Source organism: Mesoplodon densirostris, chromosome 10 (assembly GCF_025265405.1).
Source record: "Mesoplodon densirostris isolate mMesDen1 chromosome 10, mMesDen1 primary haplotype, whole genome shotgun sequence".
In the NCBI taxonomy this organism is placed as follows: Eukaryota; Metazoa; Chordata; class Mammalia; order Artiodactyla; family Ziphiidae; genus Mesoplodon; species Mesoplodon densirostris.
The window spans coordinates 78,442,446-78,469,331 of record NC_082670.1 but is presented as its reverse complement, the minus strand read 5'-3'; the positions used below and the strand labels follow the sequence as shown (position 1 = coordinate 78,469,331).

The 26,886-nt window shown below is 37.2% G+C and overlaps 1 protein-coding gene across 15 annotated transcripts in view; it reads right to left on the bottom strand.

The window, feature by feature from the left end:
- Positions 1 to 26,886, bottom strand: part of SLMAP (sarcolemma associated protein) — a 145,679-nt gene that overhangs the window by 109,110 nt on the left and 9,683 nt on the right. The gene's annotated exons all lie outside the window — the stretch shown is intronic.

Below are 26,886 nucleotides of genomic sequence, written 5' to 3'. Positions count from 1 at the left end.
CTATTTCACAAATCAATAGCCTCCACAATCTCAAAAATATCTATATAGAAAATTGATTAAACTTTCAAATGACAAATTTAAGAATCACTCACTTGACTAAAAATATTGGCAATAAATAACCTCATTAGAAAGGATCTACATACCAGTAAACATGGTTAACATTTACTGAATTCTTACTGTGTGCCACGCTCTATATTAAGTCCTTTACATGTATTTAATTCACTTAATTCTCACCACTCCCCTGTGAGGTATTATTATTAACCCCACTTTAAAAACAAGAAAATTGAGGCAGAGTTTCTGGCAAGTTACTTGCCAGAAGTCACCAAGCAAATAAGAACTAGGGTATGAACCCATGCAACCATCTCCTCAGCTGTAGTCCCTAACTCCCCACTTCTGACCTCCCAGCTCTTAACCATTCTACTATACTGCCTTTTAGATTTTAGTCCAATTTCTCATTTTACAGATAAGGAAACTATGTCCCCAAGGAAGAGATAAAATTCAATCAAGGTTTAAAATCGTTTAATAACAGTACTAGTACTAGGATGCAGGTTTCCTATTCCCATTATGCTCTCCTATTTCACATTGGGCATTTCCTATTTTTCTATCATCCTATTATCCTCTTTCACATTGGGCTTTTCCTTTTTTCCTATCATTTTTCCTATTTCACATTGAGCTTTCCCCCTCTTCTGGTCTTTTTCAAAATTAATTTGTTTTTCTGAGCATAAAATACTTATCACTGAAGTCAAGAAAGTACAATAAAGTATAGAAGAAAATTAAAATTATTCCTCCCAGCTTCCAAGGATAATCAGTGTCGGGCCTCCCTGGTGGCGCGGTGGTTGAGAGTCCGCCTGCCGATGCAGGGGATACGGGTTCGTGCCCCGGTCTGGGAGGATCCCATATGCCGCGGAGCGGCTGGGCCCGTGAGCCATGGCCGCTGGGCCTGTGCGTCCGGAGCCTGTGCTCCGCAGCGGGAGAGGCCACAGCAGTGAGAGGCCCGCATACCGCAAAAAAAAAAAAAAAAAAAAAAAAAGGATAATCAGTGTCAACAGTTTAACTAATTTATTTATATGCATTACAAGACCAACACTCCATTTCCCTGCCCAATATGTTTAAAGAAGTTTAGAGACCTACTTTATAAGTAGTTGTATATTAATTTGACTTTTTCACTTAAATCACTATATTCCCAAGGCATTAAATATTTTTTGAATATGACTAAATGGCTACATGACATTTCATAAATTTCATTAAGATATTTAACCATAGGTCTACTGACTATATATACGGAAGACTTCTTGCAATTAATCTCTTTGATGAAAGTGTTATACATGTATCTTTATGCAACATATCTGTTAATATTCTTAGATTAAGTCCCTGAAAATGATATTACTGAGTTAAAAGGTATAATAATATAAAACACACATGTGCTGCTTACTATTGCCAAACTATTCTAAGTGCTTCACAGATATTAGCTTGTTTAATCCTTGCAACAACGCTGAAAGATGAAATGAATGCCCAGAGACAACAAGTGACTGGCCCAAGATCATACGGCTAAGAAAGTGGCACAGCCAGGATTCACACCCAGCTAGTCAGAATCCAGGATCCAGGCTCTTCATCATTATGCTGGACTATTTTAATTCCACACTTTTCAACCACATGATGCCAAGTCTCCTAGACGTTTACTACAAATGTACAAAAACCATTTGAGGAACCTGTTTTCAGTAAGCATCTCAGGAGATTCTAAAGTTAGAAACCACTATCCTGATCTAAAAATTTTTAAATAGTACAACATCTAATAAACCCTTCTCATAAAACCACTGACAGACCACTGAGAGTTTATATTGGTTGATGTTTAATATACAAATGGGAGGGCCAAGTAAGAGAACACTCAAAAATGTTTAAAATACGTCTTCATGACCTGGGATTAGGCAAATGGCTTCTTAGACGTGATACCAAAAGCACAAATGGTACCATAAATTAAAAATTTTAGGGTCGTTAGAATTATTTTCAAAATAAAGGATAAACTGAACTTCAAAATTTAAAACTTCTGTGCTATAAAAGATACCATAAGGCCACATATTATGTGATTCCACTTATATAAGTCACCTATAATAGGCAAATTCATAGAGGCACAAAATAGAAATAGCAGTTATTAGAGCCTCGGGGAGAAGAGGAGAGTTATTATTTAATGGGTACAGAGTTTCTATACAGGATGATGGAAAAGTACTGAAAATGGAGAAAGCAGAAGCAAAAAGAACTACAATCCTGCAGCCTGTGGAACAAAAACCGCATTCACAGAAAGACAGACAAGATGAAAAGGCAGAGGGCTATGTACCAGATGAAGGAACAAGATAAAACCCAAGAAAAACAACTAAATGAAATGGAGATAGGCAATCCTCCAGAAAAAGAATTCAGAATAATGATAGTGAAGATGATCCAGGACCTCAGAAAAAGAATGGAGGCAAAGATCGAGAAGATGCAAGAAATGTTTAACAAAGATCTAGAAGAATTAAAGACCAAACAAACACAGATGAAAAATACAATAACTGAAATGAAAAATACACTAGAAGGAATCAACAGCAGAATAACTGAGGCAGAAGAACGGATGAGTGACCTGGAAGACAGAATGGTGGAATTCACTGCTGCGAAACACAATAAAGAAAAAACAAAGAAAAGAAATGAAGACAGCCTAAGAGACCTCTGGGACAACATTAAATGCAACAACATTCGCATTACAGGGGTCCCAGAAGGAGAAGAGAGAGAGAAAGAACCAGAGAAAATATTTGAAGAGATTATAGTCAAAAACTTCCCTAACATGGGAAAGGAAATAGCCACCCAAGTCCAGGAAGCGCAGAGAGTCCCATACAGGATAAACCCAAGGAGAAACGTGCCGAGACACATGGTAATCAAATTGACAAAAATTAAGACAAAGACAAAGAAAAATTATTGAAAGCAGCAAGGGAAAAATGACAAATAACATACAAGGGAACTCCCATAAGGTTAACAGCTGATTTCTCAGCAGAAACTCTACAAGCCAGAAGGGAGTGGCATGATATACTTAAAGTGATGAAAGGGAAGAACCTACAACCAAGATTACTCTACCCAGCAAGGATCTCATTCAGATTCGATAGAGAAATCAAAAGCTTTACATACAGACAAGCCAAACCTAAGAGAATTCAGCACCACCAAACCAGCTCTACAACAACTGCTAAAGGAATTTCTCTAAGTGGGAAACACAAGAGAAGAAAAGGACCTACAAAAACAAACCCAAAACAATTAAGAAAATGGTAATAGGTACATACATATCGATAATTACCTTAAATGTGAATGGATTAAACGCTCCAACCAAAAGACACAGGCTTGCGGAATGGAAACAAAAACAAGACCCATATATATGCTGTCTACAAGAGACCCACTTCAGACCTAGGGACACATACAGACTGAAAGTGAGGGGATGGGAAAAGATACTCCATGCAAATGGAAATCAAAAGAAAGCTAGAGTAGCAATACTCATATCAAATAAAATAGACTTTAAAATAAAGAATGCTACAAGGGACAAGGAAGGACACTACATAATGATCAAGGGATCAATCCAAGAAGAATATATAACAATTATAAATATATATGCACCCAACATAGGAGCACCTCAACACATAAGACAACTAACTGCTAACAGCTATAAAAGAGGAAATCGACAGTAACACAATAATAGTGGGGGACTTTAACACCTCACTTACACCAAAGGACAGATCATCCAAAATGAAAATAAATAAAGAAACAGAAGCTTTAAATGACACAATAGATCAGACAGATTTAATTGATATTTATAGGACATTCCATCCAAAAACAGCAGATTACACTTTCTTCTCAAGTGTGCACGGAACACTCTCCAGGATACATTACCTCTTGGGTCATAAATCAAGCCTCAGTAAATTTAAGAAAATTGAAATCATATCAAGCATCTTTTCTGACCACAATGCTATGAGGTTAAAAATCAACTACAGGGAAAAGAACTAAAAAAACACAAACACACAGAGGCTAAACAATACGTTACTAAATAACCAAGAGATCACTGAAGAAATCAAAGAGGAAATCAAAAAATACCTAGAGACAAATGACAATGAAAACACGATGATCCAAAACCTATGAGATGCAGCAGAAGCAGTTCTAAGAGGGAAGTTTATAGCTATGCAAGCCTACCTCAAGAAACAAGAAAAATCTCAAATAAACAATCTAATGTTACATCTAAAGGAACTAGAGAAAGAACAAACAAAACCCAAAGGTAGCAGAAGGAAAGAAATCATAAATATCAGAGCAGAAATAAATGAAATAAAAACAAAGAAAACAATAGCAAAGATCAATAAAACTAAAAGCTGGTTCTTTGAGAAGATAAACAAAATTGATAAACCATTAGCCAGACTCACCAAGAAAAAGAGGGAGAGGACTCAAATCAATAAAATTAGAAATGAAAAAGGAGAAGTTACAACAGACACCACAGAAATACAAAGCATCCTAAGAGACTACTACAAGCAACTCTATGCCAATAAAATGGACAACCTGGAAGAAATGGACAAATTCCTAGAAAGGTATAACCTTCCAAGACTGAACCAGGAAGAAACAGAAAATATGAACAGACCAATCACAAGTAATGAAATTGAAACTGTAATTAAAAATCTTCCAACAGGGCTTCCCTGGTGGCACAGTGGTTGGGAGTCCGTCTGCCGATGCAGGGGATGCGGGTTCGTGCCTCGGTCTGGGGGGATCCCGCGTGCCGCGGAGCAGCTGGGCCCGTGAGCCGTGGCCGCTGGGACTGCGCATCCGGAGCCTGTGCTCCATGGCGGGAGAGGCCGCAACAGCGAGAGGCCTGCGTACCACAAAAAAAAAAAAAAAAAAATCTTCCAACAAACAAAAGTCCAGGACCAGATGGCTTCACAGGTGAATTTTAACAAACATTCAGAGAAGAGCTAACACCCATCCTTCTCAAACTCTTCCAAAATATTGCAGAGGAAGGAAAACTCCCAAACTCATTCTATGAGGCCACCATCACCCTGATACCAAAACTAGACAAAGATACTACAAAAAAAGGAAATTACACACCAATATCACTGATGAATACAGATGCAAAAGTCCTCAACAAAATACTAGCAAACAGAATACAGCAACACATTAAAAGGATCATATACCATGACCAAATGGGGTTTATCCCAGAGATGCAAGGATTCTTCAATATATGCAAATCAATAAATGTGATACACCATATTAACAAATTGAAGAATAAAAACCATATGATCATCTCAATAGATGCAGATAAAGCTTTTCACAAAATTCAACACCCGTTTATGATAAAAACCCTCCAGAGAGTGGGCACAGAGGGAACCTAGTTCAACATAATAAAGACCATATATGACAAACCCAGAGCAAACATCATTCTCAGTGGTGAAAAACTGAAAGCATTTCCTCTAAGATCAGGAACAAGACAAGGATGTCCACTCTCACTGCTATTATTCAACATAGTTTTAGAAGTCCTAGCCATGGCAATCAGAGAAGAAAAAGAAATAAAAGGAATACAAATTGGAAAAGAAGAAGTAAAACTGTCATTGTTTGCAGATAACATATTATACATAGAGAATCCTAAAGATGCTACCAGAAAACTACTAGAGCTAATCAATGAATTTGGTAAAGTTGCAGGATACAAAATTAATGCACAGAAATCTCTTGCATTCCTACACACTAATGATGAAAAATCTGAAAGAGAAATTAAGGAAACACTCCCATTTACCACTGCAACAAAAAGAATAAAATACCTAGGAATAAACCTACTTAGGGAGACAAAAGACCTGTATGCAGAAAACTATAAGACACTGATGAAAGAAATTAAAGATGATACCAAGAGATGGAGAGATATACCATGTTCTTGGATTGGAATAATCAATACTGTGAAAATCACTATACTACCCAAAGCAATCTACAGATTCAATGCAATCCCTATCAAATTACCAATGGCATTTTTTACAGAACTAGAACAAAAAATCTTAAAATTTGTATGGAGACACAAAAGACCCTGAATAGCCAAAGCAGTCTTGAGGGAAAAAAAACGGAGCTGGAGGAATCAGATTCCCTGATTTCAGACTATACTACAAAGCTACAGTAATCAAGATAATATGGTACTGGCATAAAAACAGAAATATAGATCAATGGAACAGGACAGAAAGCCCAGAGATAAACCCACATAACCTATGGACAACTAATCTATGACAAAGGAAGCAAGGATATACAGTGGAGAAAAGGAGGTCTCTTCAGTAAGTGGTGCTGGGAAAACTGGACAGCTACATGTGAAAGAATGAAATTAGAATATTCCCTAACATCATACACAAAAATAAACTCAAAATGGATTAGAGACTAAATGTAAGACCAGGCACTATAAAACTCTTAAGAGGAAATCATAGGAAGAACACTCTTTGACATAAATCACAGCAAGATCTTTTTTGATCCACTTCCTAGAGTAATAGAAATAAAAACAAAAATAAACACATGGGGCCTAATGAAACTTAAAAGCTTTTGCACAGCAAAGGAAACCATAAACAAGACAAAAAGACAACCCTCAGAATGGGAGAAAATATTTGCAAATGAATCATCAGACAAAGGATTAATCTCCAAAATATATAAACAGCTCATGGAGCTCAATATTAAAAAAACAAACGACCCAATCCAAAAATGGGCAGAAGACCTAAATTGACATTTCTCCAAAGAAGACATACAGATGGCCAAGAAGCACATGAAAAGCTGCTCAACATCACTAATTATTAGAACGCAAATCAAAACTACAATGAGGTATCACCTCACACCAGTTAGAATGGGCATCATCAGAAAACCTACAAACAACAAGATGCTGGAGAGGGTGTGGAGAAAAGGGAACCCTCTTGCACTGTTGGTGGGAATGTAAATTGATACAGCCACTATGGAGAACAGTATGGAGGTTCCTTAAAGAACTAAAAATAGAATTACCATATGACCCAGCAATCCCACTACTGGGCATTTACCCAGAGAAAACCATAATTCAAAAAGACACATGCACCCCAATGTTCATTGCAGCACTATTTACAATAGCCAGGTCATGGAGGCAACCTAAATGCCCATCGACAGATGAATGGATAAAGAAGATGTGGTACATATATACAATGGAATATTACTCAGGCATAAAAAGGAACGAAATTGGGTCATTTGTAGAGACGTGGATGCATCTAGAGACTGTCCTACAGAGTGAAGTAAGTCAAAAAGAGAAAAACAAATATCGTATATTAACGCATATATGTGGAACCTAGAAAAATGGTACAGATGAACCAGTTTGCAGGGCAGAAACTGAGACACAGATGTAGAGAACAAACGTATGGACACCAAGGGGGGAAAGCAGCGGTGGGGGGGGGGATGGTGGTGGTGGTGTGATGAATTGGTAGATTGGGATTGACATGTATACACTGATGTGTATAAAATGGATGACTGATAAGAAAAAAGAGTACTTAAAATGGATGAAGGTGATGGTCGTAATACACTGTGAATGTATTTAATACCATTTAAAATGGTAAAAATGGTAAATTTTCTGTTATGTGTATTTTACAATAATACTTTTTTAAAGGCACCATTAAGACAATCTACAAAATGCGGAAAAATATTTGCAAATCATTCATCTGATAAAGGAATTGTATCCAGAATATACAACTCAATGATAAAAAGATAAATAATCCATTTTTTTAAACGGGGAAAGGATATGAACAGACATTTCTGCAGAAAAGTATACAAATGGCCAATAAGTACATGAAAAGATGCTCAAAATTACTAGTTAGTAACTGGGGAAATACAAATCAAAAACACAGTGAGAGGGCTTCCCTGGTGGCGCAGTGGTTGAGAGTCCGCCTGCCGATGCAGGGGACATGGGTTCGTGCCCTGGTCCGGGTAGATCCCACATGCCACGGAGCGGCTAGGCCCGTGAGCTATGGCCGCTGAGCCTGCGTGTCTGGAGCCTGCTGCTCCGCAACAGGAGAGGCCACAACAGTGAGACGCCTGCGTACCGCAAAAAAAAAAAAAAAAAAAAAAAGAAAAAACCCAAAAAACACAGTGAGACACTTCATACTCACTGAATGGCTACAATAAAAGATACAGATAATAACAAGTTTGAACAGGAAGTAGAGACACTGGACCTTCATAAATTGCTGGTGAGAATATAAAATAGTACAGCCACTTTGGGAAACAGTTTGGCAGTTCCTCTACACAAAAACTTGTACATATATGTTCACAGTGGCATTTTTCTTTTTCTTTTTAAAATATTTATTTATTTATTTGGTTGCATGGGGTCTTAGTTGCAGCAGGCGAGCTCCTTAGTTGTGGCACGTGGGCTCCTTAGTTGCAGCCTGTGAACTCTTAGTTGTGGCACGCGAACTCTTAGTTGCGGCATGCATGTGGGATCTACTTCCCTGACCAGGGATCGAACCCGGGCCCCCTGCATTGGGAGTGCAGAGTCTTATCCACTGCACCACCAGGAAAGTCCCGGCATTTTTTAATAGCCAAAAATAGAAATGACCCAAATATCCATCAGCTGATAAATGGATAAATGAAATGTTATATATATCCCTACAAAGGAATATTATTTGGCAATAAAAAGGTATGAAGTACCAATACATGCTACAACATGGACGAATCTTGAAAACTTATACTGAATGAAGGAAACCAGGCACAAGAGGTCACATGTTGTATGACTCCATTTATATGAAATTTCCAGACAGGTAAATCTATAGAGACAAAAAGTAGATTAGTGGTCATCAGAAGCTGGGAGAAGAGGAAATGGGGAGTGACTGCTAATGGGTAGTTTCTTTTGGGGGCAACGAAAATATTCTGGAATTAAATGTGGTAATCACTGCACAATTCTGTGAATATACTAAAAACAACTGAAGTGTATCAAAAAACTAAAAATAAACTAAAAAATATGGATAAGAAATTCATGATAAGGACATAAATTTTGAAATTAAGTGCTTAGAAGTGGTACTTTAAGACTGTAAGTAGGGCTTCCCTGGTGGCGCAGTGGTTAGGAATCCGCCTGCTAATGTAGGGGACATGCGTTCGAGCCACGGGTTCGAGCCCTGGTCCGGGAAGATCCCACATGCCGCGGAGCAACTAAGCCTGTGCGCCACAACTACCGAGCCTGTGCTCTAGAGCCCATGACCCACAATTACTGAGAGCCTGCATGCCAGAACTACTGAAGCCTGCAAGCCTAGAGCCCGTGCTCAGCAACAAGAGAAGCCACCGCGGTGAGAAGCCCGTGCACCGCAACAAAGAGTAGCCCCCGGTCAACGCAACTACAGAAAGCCTGTGTACAGCAACGAAGACCCAATGCGGCCAAATTAATTAATTAATTTTTTAAAAAAAGACTGTAAGTATATGAATTTTGAGAGAGAATGGCGCATGGAATCTCAAGGATAAAGGTAAAGTCTTTATGGAAACCATAAACAATGGAAACAAAGATGGAAATGTCAAAACTGTCAAAAAAGTCAAAAAAAATTAAGAACTAGGAAAGTATGTGTCATGCAAACAAAAGTTTGAAAAGTTCTATTAAAATTCACACTGAGGAAAATGGAAAAGTAAGTTTCAGAGTAGGGAGAAAACAAAAATAACAACCAAAACAAAATCATTCAATGACTCATCTAAAGAGATTCCCTGATGACTTAAAAAAAAACAGTCTAACTTAGTACATAAAAAACAAGGTTAAGAAAATACACATACAGTCTAAATTTATAAAATTGAAGGCGATATGGACAGATTTCACCAAGTGTAGAGCACTAGCAATTGAGGGCAAAACTGAAATTTAACCGGAATACTTTGGATACATATTAACAGTATTGCTTTTACACAGCAAATTTATAGGACAAGATGAACTGAACTATGTTGGATTCCCTGTCAGTAATCAAGCACTCCCTTTTGTCCTAAATAGACTGAGGTGATGATGAAAAACGGATGATGGCACACTGCACGCCAGAATGTCAGCTCCATGGGGGCAGGGACTTTGTTTTGTTTAACTAGAACAATGTTTAGCACACAGGAAGAGCTCAATAATATTGGCTAAATGAATCAACAGTACTTTGAAATCTACAGAATACTGTGTATATGTTTTAGGAATTCCCATCTAGATTAGGGAATCTTCACATCTAGAAATGGAATTTTAATGAAGAGCCAGAGATAACTGAGCTCTAAAACTAGCGTTTCAGGGAAGAAAAGAATTTTCCTTGAAATACCACACTGACTGGAGGCAGATAAGAAGCCTACATAACTTGCTTGTGCTGTTAAACGCTTAAACATAATCATAAATTTCTTTTATTTTTTACACTGCCAGTATAATGAAAAACATAAATGAGTCCATACAATTCTAAAGAGTTAACTTTTTAAATGGTAAAAATAACTATATACGCTTAGAATTCATCATGGTCAAGTTATAGGAACACACAATACAGAAGATAAAATCCTCTAAAGACAAAGATATGATTTAAGTAAAATATAACAGATAAAGCCACTATCTAAGAGATCTAAGCAGAAAATATAAAACCTAACTGTTAAAATCTATTCAATACTAACTAAACTTAGAACGATGAACACAGAAAGAAAACAAAATCCTCCAGCTTAAAGGAATTCAATTCAGGATAACAGACAAGAAAAAACTACTAGACAGTGATAAACACCATAACAACGATAAGAATAATTTCTAACAATGCCTGATTCAGCTAATTTACTTATAAATTTACACGGAGGATCAAAAAAAGACACATCTTCAGGTGGGAAAAGACACATACTATAATTTCACTCATATGTGGAATATAAAAAACAAAATAAATAAACAAACCGAACAAAAACAAACATGTAGATACAGAGAACAGAGTAGCGGGTACCAAAGAGGAAGGGGGGAGTGAAATGGATAAGGTCAACTGTATGCTGTATGACAGATGGAAACTGAATTTTTGGTGGTGAGCACAATGTAGTATACATATAAGTAAAAATATAATGTTGTACACGCAAAATGTATAATGTTATAAACCAAATTACCTCAATTTTTTAAAAGACACATTTTATTTTAAAACATTACATGTATAAGAAGTTTCTATACCTGTCACATAAATAGTAAAATCAATACCAACGAAACAAATGGTGTTTTTTAATAAAAATATCACTAAGAAGGTTGCATTTAAATATTTAATCAACACAATTATTACAAAATTTTGTTCTTTAAATCAAAGTACTCTATTGTTAGAATAATGACAAATATCACTAGTTAGTTCATTTCACCTCACCTCTCTTTTTAAAAAAGATACTTGTGGGCAATAGACATGCAATTAAAGCTGTAGTTCAAGTTCAAACAACTCCCTCTGAACACACTAAAAAGACAGCCCACTAAAACATCCTGTTATATTTCTCACATTTGAATACGGTCTTAGATTTACCTCTACTAAGTTTTTATTTGAATCTAAAATATCAAGCAAATTTTGGGACTTCCCTGGTGGTCCAGCGGTAAAGAATCCACCTTCCGACGCAGGGGACGTGGGCTTGATCTCTGGTCGGGGAACTAAGATTTCACATGCCACAGGGCAAGTAAGCCCGAGCGCCACAACTACTGAGCTCACGCGCCTCAACTAAAGAGCCCACGTGCAGCAAACTACAGAGCCCAGGTTTTCTGGAACTGGCACGCCACAACTAGAGAGAAGCCCATGCGTTACAACAAAAGATCCCACAAGCTGCAATGAAGATCCCATGTGCCGCAACTAAGACCCAACGCAGCCAAAAAATTAAAAAATAAGAAAAAAAAATTTTAAATACCAAAAAAAAAAAGAACAAGCAAATTTTGAGATGAAATGTTGTTTCCCTTTCCATTAATAGGTATGTCTTTAAATCAGTTTCAACTCTAAAGTTTAGCAAAGAACATAAATTGGTTCAAGTATGAGGGATTTCTATTACTAAAACTAATTTTAGAGTATTTAATCTGAGCAAACTTGATGCTATGTAAAAAAGCTTAAGCAATCTTTGGCACTTTCTGTTGATACAGGAGTTCACTTGATAGTTTTCTGAAAATTATGCTGCAAATACTGAACTTTTAAATAGTCATAAACTAGAAAATTAATCATACCTTAACTTTTTTTTCATTCTCAAATTGTTTTTCAAGATCCTGAGAGATTTACACTCTGTTTCAGGCACATTATCTTAGTAACAAAGCCGGATTTACACTAAGGAAGTGACAGTGCAGATTTTGGGTTTTGACATGCATGCTTTACAATAGAAAACATTGTGCAAGTAAAAAAGTACTAATGTTGAGAACTACAACATATGTTAAATAAAATGGTACGTTTAAAAAAAGTAAGACTGCTGCTAGCTATATACTTATACTGGGCCAAAATTCCTAAAAAGTCATTCCTCTAAAATCTCCTTCTTCCCCTAACCCCTGCTCAAAATAACTTTTTCCATCCTAGAACTCATAAAATGTATTTAAAATACATATTTCAGTACATCTTTATTATCTTTCCATTAATGGATATAACTCTCTGAAACTGAAAATATTTTATTTGACCCCTTTGCTCCAAAACAACTTAATTATGTTTTTCCATTAAATTTATTTATTTTTAAAAAATTATTTTTGGCTGCATTGGGTCTTCGTTGCTGCACACGGGCTTTCCCTAGTTGCGGAGAGCGGGGGCTACTCTTCGTTGCGGTGCGCAGGCTTCTCATTGTGGTGGCTTCTCTTGTTGCAGAGCACGGGCTCTAGGCACATGGGCTTCAGCAGTTGTGGCTCGTGGGCTCTGGAGCGCAGGCTCAGTAGTTGTGGCACACGGGCTTAGCTGCTCCGAGGCATGTGGGATCTTCCTGGACGAGGGCTCAAACCCATGTCCCCTGCATTGGCAGGCGGATTCTCAACCACTGCGCCACCAGGGAAGTCCCGTTAATTTTAAATATAAATGTTTAAAATTCATTCTAAATTTAATGGAGGGCCTTAATCCATTGCCAGTGAGCTTACATACCCACCACTCCACTGAACAGCCTTCAAGTCACTGATGAGACTACTACCTGACAAATTCAAGGACTGCTTTCAGCTCTTAAAAGGTGACACGAGTATTTTCTCAAAAACTCTTCCCTGCCTTGTACCTCACAAATCCAATCTTTCCTGGTCTTCCTACTTCTCTGGTTGTCCCTTCCAACTCTCTTTTCTATTTCCCTCACAGCAGTTCAAATGTTGATCATCCCCAGCGTTCTTTCCTAGCTTCTACTTTTCTAGAGATGTACAAACCTCCCTGGGCGTGTATTTCCTACAGCCTTCACTATATCGGGCAGTGACTCCCAAATCTGTCTCACTCCATCCAGATGATTTGGTTGCACTCTGGGAATTTATCTCTAACTGATCTTCCTACTATATCACTCTGCTGGGTCTCCTTGCCTCTGAGCACAATTCCAATGTCTTTCATATCGTCACTAAGACTGCTGCTCTAAAAACAAAGTTTTACCCATGTAATTCTATTACTTAAAATCTTTTGGCACCCCTCACCACTTGTCCTAAAGGAAAAAGGAGCATGACATTAAAATCCCTCACAACCTCATCCTGAACTATCTTTTCTACCTCATCTTCTATTCCTCACCTAAATGATATCACACAAAATCAGTTTCTCAAACAAGCCAACTATTTTTATTCCTATCAGTACTAATAAAACTATCACTCATGCTTCCCCCTCATTTGTATGCTAAAACCTGCTCTTCTTTTAAGAGTTGTTTCAGATATCACCTCCAGAGAAGCCATTCCCTCCTTCATTGCCTTCTCAATTGGTCATTCCATCCTCAACATTTCTACTGCAGTTCATTTGAATAGTATCTCTCTAAGCAATTATTTCACTGAATTGTAATTTTTTGTAGACATGTCCACTTACACAGAATCCCTAAAAACAGGGGTTATATCTTTTCACCCCTTTATCCCTGTCAGCTAGCAAACATGCCATAGTAGATACTTAATAAAAAGATGTCCAATAAGCAAATGCTATGTAATTATGTCGCTCTCTATTTTAAATACTCTGATGTTTTACAGATGGCCAACAGGCACATGAAAAGATGCTCAACATCACTAATCATCAGAGAAACACAAATCAAAACCACAATGAGACATCACTTCTCACCTGTCAGAATAGCTATCTTCAAAAAGACCACAAATAATAAATGTGGCAAGGATGTGGAGAAAAGGGAACCCTTGTACACCATTGGTGGGAATGTAAATTGGTGGTCACTATGTAAAACAGTATGGAGGTTCCTCAAAAAACTAAAAATAGAACTACCATATGATCCAGCAATTCCACTCCTGGGTATATAGCCAAAGAAAATGAAAACACTAAATCAAAAAGATACTTGCACCCCAACGTTCACAACAGCATTATTTATAATAGCCAAAATATGGAAGCACCCTAAGTGTCCATCAAAAGATACACACACACACACACACACACACTCACTCACTGGAATACCACTCAGTCATAAAAAAGAATGAAAAATTTTCCATTTGCAACAACATGAATGGACCTAGAGGTTATTACGCTTACGGAAATAAGTCAAGGAAAGACAAATACTATATGTTATCACTTACATGTGGAATCTAAAAAATAAAACAAGCCAATTAATATAACAAACAGAAACAGACCCACAGATATAGAGAACTAATGGTTGCCAATGGGAAAGGTAAGGGGAGAAGGGCAAAATTGGGGTAGAGGATTAAGAGGTACAAACTATCAATATTACGTATAAAATAAATAAGCTTTGAGGACATTGTACAGCGCAGGAAATATAGCCAATATTTTATAATAACTTTGAGTGGAGTTTAATCTATAAAGAATTTGAATCAATATATCATACACCTGAAACTAACATAATACTGTAAATCAACTATATCTCAATCATAAATAAATAAATACTCTAATGTTTGACCCTATGAACTAATATATTCCAGTGTTTTATTTTAAAATATGATCAATACAGATTCAGTCCATGACAAGGCAGATAAACTGGCAACATAAAAAGCTGATGAATAGATGTCTGGGAAAAAAACATCACTTATGACTAAACCCCATAACTCAATGTCAGAGTTATTCACAAAAGATACTAAGTACTGTATCAACGATACAGACTTCTCTCATAAAAAGGAGATTGCTACTTCAAATTACAATTTCTTTAGGCCTTAATTTTCTCTTCTCTGAGAGAGATACAAACCATTTACCTTACGGATATTAGAATACTCATAAGAGACTAGAAAACGTTATTTTTGCTAAAATGCATTCTTTGACAGCTCCCAAGGCTGTATAATTTTCACTGAGTTGGGAAGTAAGCTGAGTGTAGCAGAACGGATGACAGTACTCAATTATTCCACTGATTTTTCCTAAATGAATATTAATTACACTTCCCTGCCCAATTATGTCATGTTTGGCCATATGACTTGCTTTGGCCAATGAAATGTGAGTGGAAGTGACATGTACCACTTCTGGGCAGAAACTTTAACTGTAATTCCATGGCTCTGAATAGCTCTTCTCCTTCTAATATCTACTACCAGAACATGTATGTCCCAGACAGGAGTTGCTCCTTCAGCCTGAATTCCAGAAAGGAGAACGACTGTGGATGGAGCTGCCATCTACCTAAGTATTTAACATGAGCAAGAAATAAATCTTTGTTGTTATAAGCCACTGAGCTCTTTGGATTGTTTATTACCACAGTATAACTAGCATAAACTAATCAACACACCGAATCAGTTGTTCTTCCTCTATAGTATCATAATACACAGGCATATGACACTATAAAGTATTATACTAAAGGTTTTTTATTGTCTTATGCAAATAGACTTATGATTTTAAGAAGGCAGACACTTCTTTTTTCATCTCTAGCACCTGGTAGTAGAAGACTAATAAATTTGACTGATAGTTTGCTGAAAGAACTATAGAAGTACCCATTATGTATTTTCCAACAAATGAAGCTACATAGTTACTGAAAAATTTTAAAATGTAATATAAAAATAACTTATATTGTTTAAAAAAAAGCTGAAGAAATCAAAATAACATACTGTAAAGAAAAGTTGAAGAGATCTGATGACCATCTATTACCTGATCTTAGGTAAAATATCTTAACATTATTCTAAAACGTTTCGACAATATATTTATCAAAGATTTCAATAATACCATTTTACTTACAACATATTCACTTGATAACCAGAAAGGAAAGACGTGTGGGAGCAGATGTCCAAGCTGATGCACTGTAAAGTTCACATGCTTCCTTATTGGTTCATATTTACAAATGTTTAGTTATTGTTTCTAAACTGTTCCTATAGGAATGGCTGACCTAGAAAACTGACAAATAACAAACCAGAAGAACCAACACATAAAAATGCATAATTCAGTAATTTTAAAAACTGCTAATCTAAAAAGTCACTTAGCACTGGGATAAAAAACATATAACCTCTAATGGTATTAGTAAATTAGGTCATTAAGAAAAGGTTATGTCTAATACCACATGATATCACTTATATGAGGAATCTAAAACATGACACAAATGAACCTATCTACAAACAGAAACAGACTCACAGACATAGAGAACAGCCTTGTGGTTGCCGAGGGGGAGCTGGTGGATTGTGAGTTTGGGGTCAGTAGATATAGAATGGATAAACAACAAGGTCCTACTGTATAGCAAAGGGAGCTATTTCAATACCCTGTGATAAACCATAACGGAAAAGAATATAGAAAAGAATGTATATATGCACAACTGAATCACTTTTCTGTACAAACTAACATAACAGGAACTTCCCTGGTGGCACAGTGGTTAAGAATCCGCCTGCCAAAGCAGGGGACACAGGTTCGAGCCCTAGTCTGGGAAGATCCCACATGCTGCGGAGCAACTATGCCCATGAGCCACAACTACTGAGCCTGAGCTCTAGAGCCTGCATGCCACAACTACTGAAGCCCGCGCGCCTAGAGCCCGTGCTTCACGACAAGAAGCCTGTGCACCGCAATGAAGAGTAGCCCCACTTGTTGCAACTAGAGAAAGCCTGCGTGTAAAAACTAAGACCCAACGCAGCCAAAAATAAATAAATAAATAAATAAACAAGTAAACAGATAAATAAAATTTTTAATTAAAAAAAAGGAAAAAAGGAACACTTTGGCCATCTAAACACTAACTTTTCCTATTTTTTAAGTTAAATGATGTCAGAAAGCTCAAAGTCATAGTACCAAAGCAGTTTATAAATTATAAAACTGTTTAAATATAAGGTTGTATTATTTTAAAAAGCCTCCTCATTAAAAGGATAGTTCTGCCTATAAATGTACAACATCCAAAAGAGGCAGAAGATAATCAAAGAACTAACACTGGAAAAGGGGAGATTCTGGAAAGACTTTGAGAATCTAACTGAAAAAGTCCTCTTTGAACTTAAACCCTTATTAATTAATGGTATAGTATTCCCAAAATTTCTACTATTTCAAGAGATTATAAAACCAAATCTCCTAGAAATGGAAATATCCTATAGCCAACAAATAAATAAAAGGACATAAATCTGAATCTACCTAAGAGAGCCATAGCAAACATATTTTCTTTTTAAATGGATAAATTGCTGTTGATTTATTTAGAATAGGTGGTATAGTTGCACAATTCCAAAAGAACTAAAAAGGTATATATGCTGAAAAGTCTTCCTGCCACTTTATCTCAGATCAACTCAGTTTTCATCCCCGAATCCACTCTCAGGTAACCACAGTTACTAATTCCCTTGTATCCTTCCAGATCTCTTTATGCATAAGCAAATAAACAACAAATATAGATTCTTATTTTCCCTCCTTTGCATAAAAGCTAGATTACTATATACACTGTTCCGTGCCTCATCTGTCATGTTGTTTTGTTACCTGACAATACATATCATGGAGAATTCTCCGTATCAGTACAAAGACAGATTCCTCATTCTTTTTATAGACTTTACAATGAAGCAGAATCTCAAAAAGTCAGCCTTACTTTATAACTCATCTTATAATGCCCTTGTGATCATCTCAACAAAGACATATGTAATGTTGCTGCAATAAGAAATCTTCGGAATTTAAAAAATCTTATCTGATATTTTTATTATAAAGAATTTATTAAAGTATGGAATACCTATAGAGAAGTGAACAAAAAAAAAGTGTATACGCCTGATGAATCACCACTAAGCCAACACACTCGTGTAACTATGATTTTTTAATATTTCATGACCTATTAGTATCTAGGAAATATGTTAGAGAAAATTAAAAGTGTTGACTTCCTACACTTCCATTTGGGACACAGTTTGGGGGCTTATATTTCTTATATTCCATTCACATAGCTTGATCTTTGTTATTTTTCTTTCAAAATTTTAATTAAGTAGTTCATACATACAAAAATAAACACAAAGATATGAATAACAACTAAAAAATAATAAAAGAAGTATTCATGTACCTAACACCTATCTTGAGAACCCCCTCCCTACTCCTCCCATGAGGCAAGCTGTATGCTTAAGGGTTAAGAGTACAGACTCGAGAGCCAGACTGCCTGAGTTTGATTACAAGGTTTACCACTTATTAGCATTATGATTTGGGGAAGTTAAACTTTTCTGCACTCTTATTTATAAGCTCCTTTACTAATAAATGAGAATAATAATAGTGCCTGCTTCACAGCAGGTACTCATTTAATTATGAGAATTAAATAAGTATATACTCATAAACTATTTAACACTTTCCAGCATATACTATGTAAAATTTAGCTATTTTTGTATTCACTCTCTGCCACCCTCACAAGGAAATATGTTTACCATTCTATTATTATATATGTAGTAAAATGGATGTATGGATGAGAATTGTGATTTTTAAATTTTATACCAACTGGCATCAGAGTCTAAGTATTCCTTTGCAACTTGCTTTTTTCATTTAAAATTTCTGAGATTAATCTACATTGATATATACAGCTATTGTTCATTCATATTCATTCCTGTACAGTATTCTATGGTGTAAATTAAAAGAAGTATCTACATATTTCTGTCAATAGACATCTGGATTATTTCCAGTTTTTGCTATTATGAAAAATGCTACTACTAACATGCTTGAACATGTCTCCTGATACAGATTTGTAAAAAAGTCCTTCTAGAGTATATATCTAGGTGAAGAACTGCTGAGTCACTAGGTATATACAAGTTTAACATTATAACAATGTCTAATTGTTTATCAAATGGTTATATTATAGCATCACATGCTTCATTAGGAAAGAAGCAGCATTAAATCAATGATCTAAGCCTCCAATTTAAGAAACTAAAAAACACAAGAGGAAATTAAACCCGAAGAAGGCAGAAAAATGGATATAATAAAGGACAGAAATCCATGGAACAGATAACAGAAAAAAATAATAAAGAAAAATCTATTTAAAATAACTGATTCTTTAAGAAGATCAGTAAAGTTGATAACTCTCTAGCCAAAAGGATAAAGAAAAAAAGAGAAAAGATACAAATTATCAGTATTGGGAACAAGAGAGGTAACATCACTACTGATTCTATAGATATTAAAAGGATAATAAGGTAATGTTATAATTTTATGTCAGTAAATCCAACAAATAAGATGAAACAGAAATTTTCTGAAAGACAAAAACTACTAAAGTCAATGCAAGAAGAAATAGACCTGAAAAGCCATACAGCTAACAGAGAAATTAAGCTTATAGTTTAAAACATTACACACACACACACACACACAAAAGGACACAAAGAGATCCAGATGACTTCACTGGTGAACTCTAACAACCATTTAAGACTAATCTTTCATGAACAGAGAAGCAAAAAGCCTGAACAAAATATAAGCCAATCAACCAGCAACGTATAAAAGGATAATACAGCACAATGAAGTGGATTCTATCCCAGTAATGCAAAGTTGGTTTAACATTCAAAACTCAATGTAACTCATCATATCAACAATAGAGCATGAGAGTTCCTAGTGCTCTACAGTGTCACCCACACTTGATGTTATCTTTTTTTAAATATTTATTTATTTGGCTGTGCTGGGTCTTAGCTGCGGCACACGGGATCTTCGTTGCGGCATGCAGGATCTTTAGTTGCAGCATGCGGGATCTTTAGTTGCAGCACGTGGGATCTAGTTCCCTGACCAGGGATCAAACCCAGACCTCCTGCATTGGGAGTGCAGAGTCTTAGCCACTGGACCACCAGGGAAGTCCCAATACTGTCCAACTTTTAAAATGAGTATAGGGACTTCCCTGGTGGCGCAGTGGTTAAGAATCCACCTGCCAATGCAAAGGACATGCGTTCGATCCCTGGTCCAGGAAGATCCCACCTGCCATAGAGCAACTAAGCCCGTGTGCCACAACTACTGAGCCTGTGCTCTAGAGCCCACATGCCGTAACTACTGAAGCCCATGTGCCTAAAGCCCGTACTCTGCAACAAGAGAAGTCACCACAATGAGAAGCCCATGCACCGAAATGAAGAGTAGCCCCTGTTCGCTGCAACTAGAGAAAGCCTGCACACACCAACAAAGACCCAACACAGCCAAAAATAAATAAATAAATTTATAAAAATAAAATAAAATAAAATGAGTATAAATGGTATCTCGAGGTTTCCATTTACAGTTCCCTAGTTACGCTGATCTTATTATCCATTATTTCTTCCTCTTCTGTGAAATTTTTATTTGTCTCTTTTGACCATTGCTTCTGTTGGGTTGTATTTCTTATTAATTTGGACAAGTTCTTTCTATATTCTGGATACCAATATTTTACAAGTGTATGTACCATAACTATCTTCTGTTAGTTGTTTTTCTTCATTTTTTCATTCTATTTTAATGAACAAAATTAATTTTAATGTATTTGAATTTATCAATAATTTACTTCAATGTGTTCTTTTTGTGAATTATTTATGGTATCCTTCCCTACCCCAAGGGCATAAAGATAGTCTATATTCTCTAACAAGAGACTTTAAAAAAAAAAAAAAAAAAGACAAATTTTTTTTTTTTGGCTGTGAGGGGTCTTAGTTGCAGCAAGCAGGAGGATGTTTGTTGAGTCATGCAGGATCTTTCGTTGTAGCGTGCAGGCTTCTCTCTCGTTGTGGCATGCAGGCTTCTCTCTAGTTGTGGCACATGGGCTTCTCTAGCAGGCATTTTTTAGTTGTGGAGTATAGGGTCCACAGCGTGTGGGCTCTGTAGTTTGTGACACGCGGGCTCTCTTGTTGAGGCGCACAAGTTCAGTAGTAGTGGCTCACAGGCTTAGTTGCCCCATGGCGTGTGGGATCTTAGTTTCCCCAACCAGGGATAGAACCCACATTCCCTGTGTTGGAAGGCAGATTCTTTACCACTGGACCACCAGGGAAGTCAAATTTCTTTCTTTTTTTGGCTGCACTGGGTCTTCACTGCTGCAAGTGGACTTTCTCTAGTTGAAGCGACCAAGGGCTACTCTTCATTGCGGTGCACAGGCTTCTCATTGAGGTGCTTTCTCTTATTGCAGAGCACAGGCTCTAGGTACACAGGTTTCAGTAGTTGCAGCTCATGGGCTCAGTAGTTGTGGCACATGGGCCCTAGAGTGCATGAGCTTCAGTAGTTGTGGCTCATGGGCTCAGTAGTTGTGGTTTGCGGGCTCTAGGGTGCATGGGCTTCAGTAGTTGTGGCACACAGGCTCAGTAGTTGTGGCTTGCGGGCTCTAGAGCACAGGCTCAGTAGTTGTGGCACAGGGGCTTAGTTGCTCCGCAGCATGTGGGATCTTCCCGGACCAGGGCTCGAACCTGTGTCCTCTGCATTGGCAGGTGGATTCTTAACCACTGCGCCAACAGGGAAGCCCCCAGAAATGGTATTTAATAAGTTTATTCCAGAACTTAAAGTGACTAACAAAAAATATATACCTTAAAATGAGGCACACAAATGCAATCTTTTAATATGCCAAGAGAGAAACCATCTTGAAAATAAGAAATCATACGTTGGAAACTTCGAATTTTGTCTACTCACTATGAATCAAATCCTCACCACTTTCCAATCACTTTATTATAAAGTCAGCTTATTAAAGCAGATGGGTGTTTTATAACCCACTACAGAACATACCATTTTAGTTACTAGGGTTATTTGGCTGGGTTAAGGGGAGGCATGGCTTTCCCCTAAACTACAAATCCAAGATTCTTAATCCCAGGGCTTGGGCCTTGGTTCCCTAAAGATTTCTGCCCTATTGCCCCACCTCCACAGCCTTCCTGAAATGGAACCTGACAAGTTCACCTCTGTCATTTAACCTAAACTACCTGCTCAGTCCAGTAGTAGAGCTCCTTAACACACAGCTGCCTCCGGACTATCCCTCTGGCCTTATGCCTTTTCATGCAGACCTTTATACACCAAGGACACCTGTTATTTTCTATCCTAAATCTTCAGGGTCCAATTCAAGCCTTCTCCACCTTAATCACATAGAGCTCTTAATTCCATTTAGAACTTAATTCTTCCCTAGTTGTTTATGAGGCTAGGTCTGGCTTCCCAATTAAACTATAAGCTCCTCAAAGACTGAAGTGATATCTTAATACTTTCATTATGCCCCATGTTGCCTAATATACCATATACACTCTCTTACATGTTTCCTGATTGATTAACTAGATTCTCATCATATAACTTACTCAGCTCCTTTAACTCCGTATCTTCAAGTAAGGTAAGCCAAGTATGCTAATGATTTTTATTCCTTTTAACAGGGAAAGCATACAAACTCGGCAGTACTGGATAATGGATGTTAATCAGAAGACTATTTGAACTGCTTTTACTCACAACACTTCTGATACCAAATGTGTGCCTGTCTTTTCTAACACTACTCCTCCAACTTTCTAAGACAAGCCGAGTGTCCTACAATTCAATTCAACTCTGACACTATCTACCTGGAGTTAATGTCAGATCCCAAAGGTTAAGGGCTCAGTCCCACAAGACTGCCCCCACTTCTACTGCCAGTCAAAAGTCCCAGGTTGTCACCGATACTTGCAACACGGATACAATTTAGGAATGGTCAAATGAAAGAATTGCAAAGGGCAAGGTATGAGGAAAAGGGCGAGGAGCTTCCATGTCTTCTCTGGTGAGCCACCCTCCCAGCACCTCGATGTGATCACCAAACCAAACGCTCCCTGAATCTCACTGTTCAAGAGTTTTTATATAACTCAATCTTCATCCTGCTACCCTTCCTCTTCCCAGAGATTGGTAAGCGGGCCCCAAAGTTCCAACCCTCTAATCACTTAGTCTTTCTGGTGACCAGTACCATCCTGAAGCTATCCAAGGGTTCCCAGCCACCAGTCATCTTATTAGCATACAAGAGACACTCTTATCACTCAGGAGATTCCACAAGTTTTGGGAGTTGTGAGCCAGGAACCTGGGACAAAGACCAAATTTTTTTTTACTGTATCACACTATTTCTTTAACACATTCAAAAAAGTTTCAAGGTATCAAATAACTTAGATGAGGAGACTCAAAAGGCAGATATTCGAAGAAGAAAACCTTTTTAACAATAAAAAAAGAACACTTATAGAAAATAAGCATACAGGTCTTACCGTGCAAACACACCAACTAAAAATATAAAGAAAAATTAAAATAGCCACAAGCTACTGAACACAGATCTTCCTAGACTTACGATGGTGTTATGTCCCAATAAACCCATTGTAAGTAAGTTGAAAATGCGTTTCATTCACCTAACCTACTGAACATCATAGCTTAGTCTAGCCTATCTTCAACATGCTCAGAACACTTATATTAGCCTACAGTTGGGAAAAAACATCTAACACAAAGCCTATTTTATAATAAAGTGTTGAATATCTCATGTAATTTCTTGAATATTATACTAAAAATGAAAAACAGAACGGCTGTATGGGCACAGATGGTTGTAAGTGTACTGGCTGTTTACCCTTGGGATTGTAGAGCTGACTGGGAGCTGTGGCTTGCTGTCGCTGCCCAGCACCACAAGGGAGTATCATACCACATATTGCAGGAAAAGATCAAAATCTTAACTACTGTTTCTACTGAATGTATTATCACTTTCATACCATCATGAAGTCGAAAAATCCTAAATTGAACTACTGTAAATCAGGGACTGTTTGTACTTATTCTGTGCCAAACATTCTGCTAACTGCTTTACAAGAATTCTCATGATCTCTACAACAATTCTATGAGGTGAATCTCCCTATTAGCCTCATTCTTAGATGAGGAAAACTGAGGCACAGAGACTCTTTAAGGTCACACACCTGGCAAGCAATGGAGCCAGGATTCCAGCTCAGGTAGTCCAACCCTAAAACTTCTACGAGCAGTGTTCAATGACCCCAAAGATTTGATAGCAGCTCTATTTTCCCCTCCTCAATTCTGCTAACTTCTGGGTTTGCATTTCCCAGAATACATCATTCTCTTCAGGCTTTTCTGCCTTAAACACACACTATTCCCTGGGGCTGGAATGCCCTGCTCTACGTTATACAGAGAGTAAAGCCCTCACTCTTCATACAGTAGCTTAAAAACAACTTTGTCTATGAAGCCCTCTTCATTCCTTCCATATTTGCTGCCCCCAATCCTAGGGAAGGAATACATCACTCCCTTAGCTCCTTGGAAACAATGATTCGTAGATACTTCCATTGTTGGACTTATTTGTATTGTAACTATATTTTTCAGTACTATTTACCAGGCACTACACTGCATGCATGAGACACTCAGATACTTGTTAAGGACTAGGAATGGTCCCAGTTTAAGTTCAACTATAATTTAAACGACTACTTCCTTCTAGTCAACATAACATCATTCATTCTAACAATATTTTACCATGCGCTATAGGCCTGCATATGCAAAAGATGCACTGGTGAGAAAAATTAATATCTTAAGATTCCCAGGTTCAGATTGGGACTTATAAATTTCATCTTTCCAACCATTTCTCAACTCCCACATTAAGACTTTGGCACTTAGAGCTTCTCAATAATACCAAAATTTTGTCTCTACCTCTTTAGTATTCATATCTTACTCTTAGTTAGACTTTTGTTTCAACAAATGTAGTTAAATTTTGAAACACAATCTACTAAATTCAATAAAAAAGTCTAACCAAGAGTAAGACATTCACACTGAGAAACTAGTGACAGAAATTAAGCCACACAGTACTTAAAAAGCTGCTCTGCTAGACTATCCACACTGAACTCTACATTCTTCCACTTCCTACATACTAACCTGCTTTCACTAACCTATTACTCCACTAACAGTCCTCTTTTTTTTTTTTTTTGCGGTACGCGGACCTCTCATTGTTGTGGCCTCTCCCATTGCGGAGAACAGGCCCCGGACGCGCAGGCTCAGTGGCCATGGCTCACGGGCCCAGCCGCTCCGCGGCATGTGGGATCTTCCCAGACCAGGGCACGAACCCGTGTCCCCTGCATCGGCAGGCGGCCTCTCAACCACTGCACCACCAGGGAAGCCCAGTCCTCTTTTTTTATAAGAGCATTTTGAGATATAATTCACACACCATACAATTCACCAATTTAAAGTGTACAATTCAGAGCAACCATCACCACGATTTTTTTTTAATTTTTTTAAATGCCACCATCAATTTTATAACATTTTGGTCATCCCAAAGAGAAACCTGTACCCATTCAGCAGTCACTCCATGTATTATATTAGTCAGGGTTCTCCAGAGAAACAGAGCCAATAGGATGTATATATATACAGAGAGAGACAGATTTCTTTTAATTAGCTCACATAACATTCTGGGGGCTGTCAACTGAAATTTGCAGGGCAGGACAGCCGGCTAGAGAAGGGAAGAACTGCTGTTGCAGTCTTGAGTATGATGGCTCTCTGAAGGCAGAATTCCTTCTTTGGGGGAACCTCAGTCTTTTCTCTTAAGGCCTTCAACTAATTGGATAAGACACATTCTGGAGGGTAATCTGCTTTATTCAAATCCTACTGATTTAAACGTTAATCACATTTTTAAAATACCTTCACAGCAACATCTAGACTGGTATTTAACCAAACACTGGACACCATGGCCTCACCAAGTTGACATATAAAATTAACCATCACACTCCCTGTTACTTCCTGCTCCTGGAAACCACTCATCTACTTTCTCTCTATGGATTTGCCTATCCTACACATTTCATATAAACAGAATTAAGCAATATGTGGCCTTTCACTGAACATAGTGTTTTCAAGGTTCATCCATGTTGTAGTATGTATCAATATTTCATTCCTTTTAATTACCAAATAATATTCCTTTATATAGTATACCACATTTTATTTACCCACTCATCAGTTGAAGGACATTGGGTTGTTTTTTTCAATGAACATTTGTACAAGTTTTTGTGTGGACATATGTTTTGATTTCTCTTGGTTATATACAAAGGAGTAGAATTGCTGGCTTATATGATAACTCTGTATCATTCCTTTTTACTAGGCAAAATTTTCCAAAACATTCAAAGCTACAAATTTTGTTTATTCTACAAGCATAACTACCATTGCTATACTAGTAACACACAGCATGATCTTGTCTTCTATCTCTGAACTTCTGAAGTGGAAGGAAACGTAACTGGCATCTAATAATACAGTTAATATTTCTATATTTAAAGTTAAAGAACCAAATATATTCTTTTTCTTCTAAATTAGATTTACTTATAGGGGGAGGTCACATATATAATTTAAAATACAACCTCCAAATACACTATACTTAGAAATTATCCAATGAAGCATGTGGAAAGAAGGGAACTCTTGTACACTGTTGGTGGGACCGTAAATTGGTGTAGCCACTGTGGAAAACACTATGAAGAGTCTTCAAAAAACTAAAAAGAGAACTACCATATGATCCAGCAATTCCACTCCTGGGTGTAGAGCCAAAAAAACAAAAAACAAAACCCCA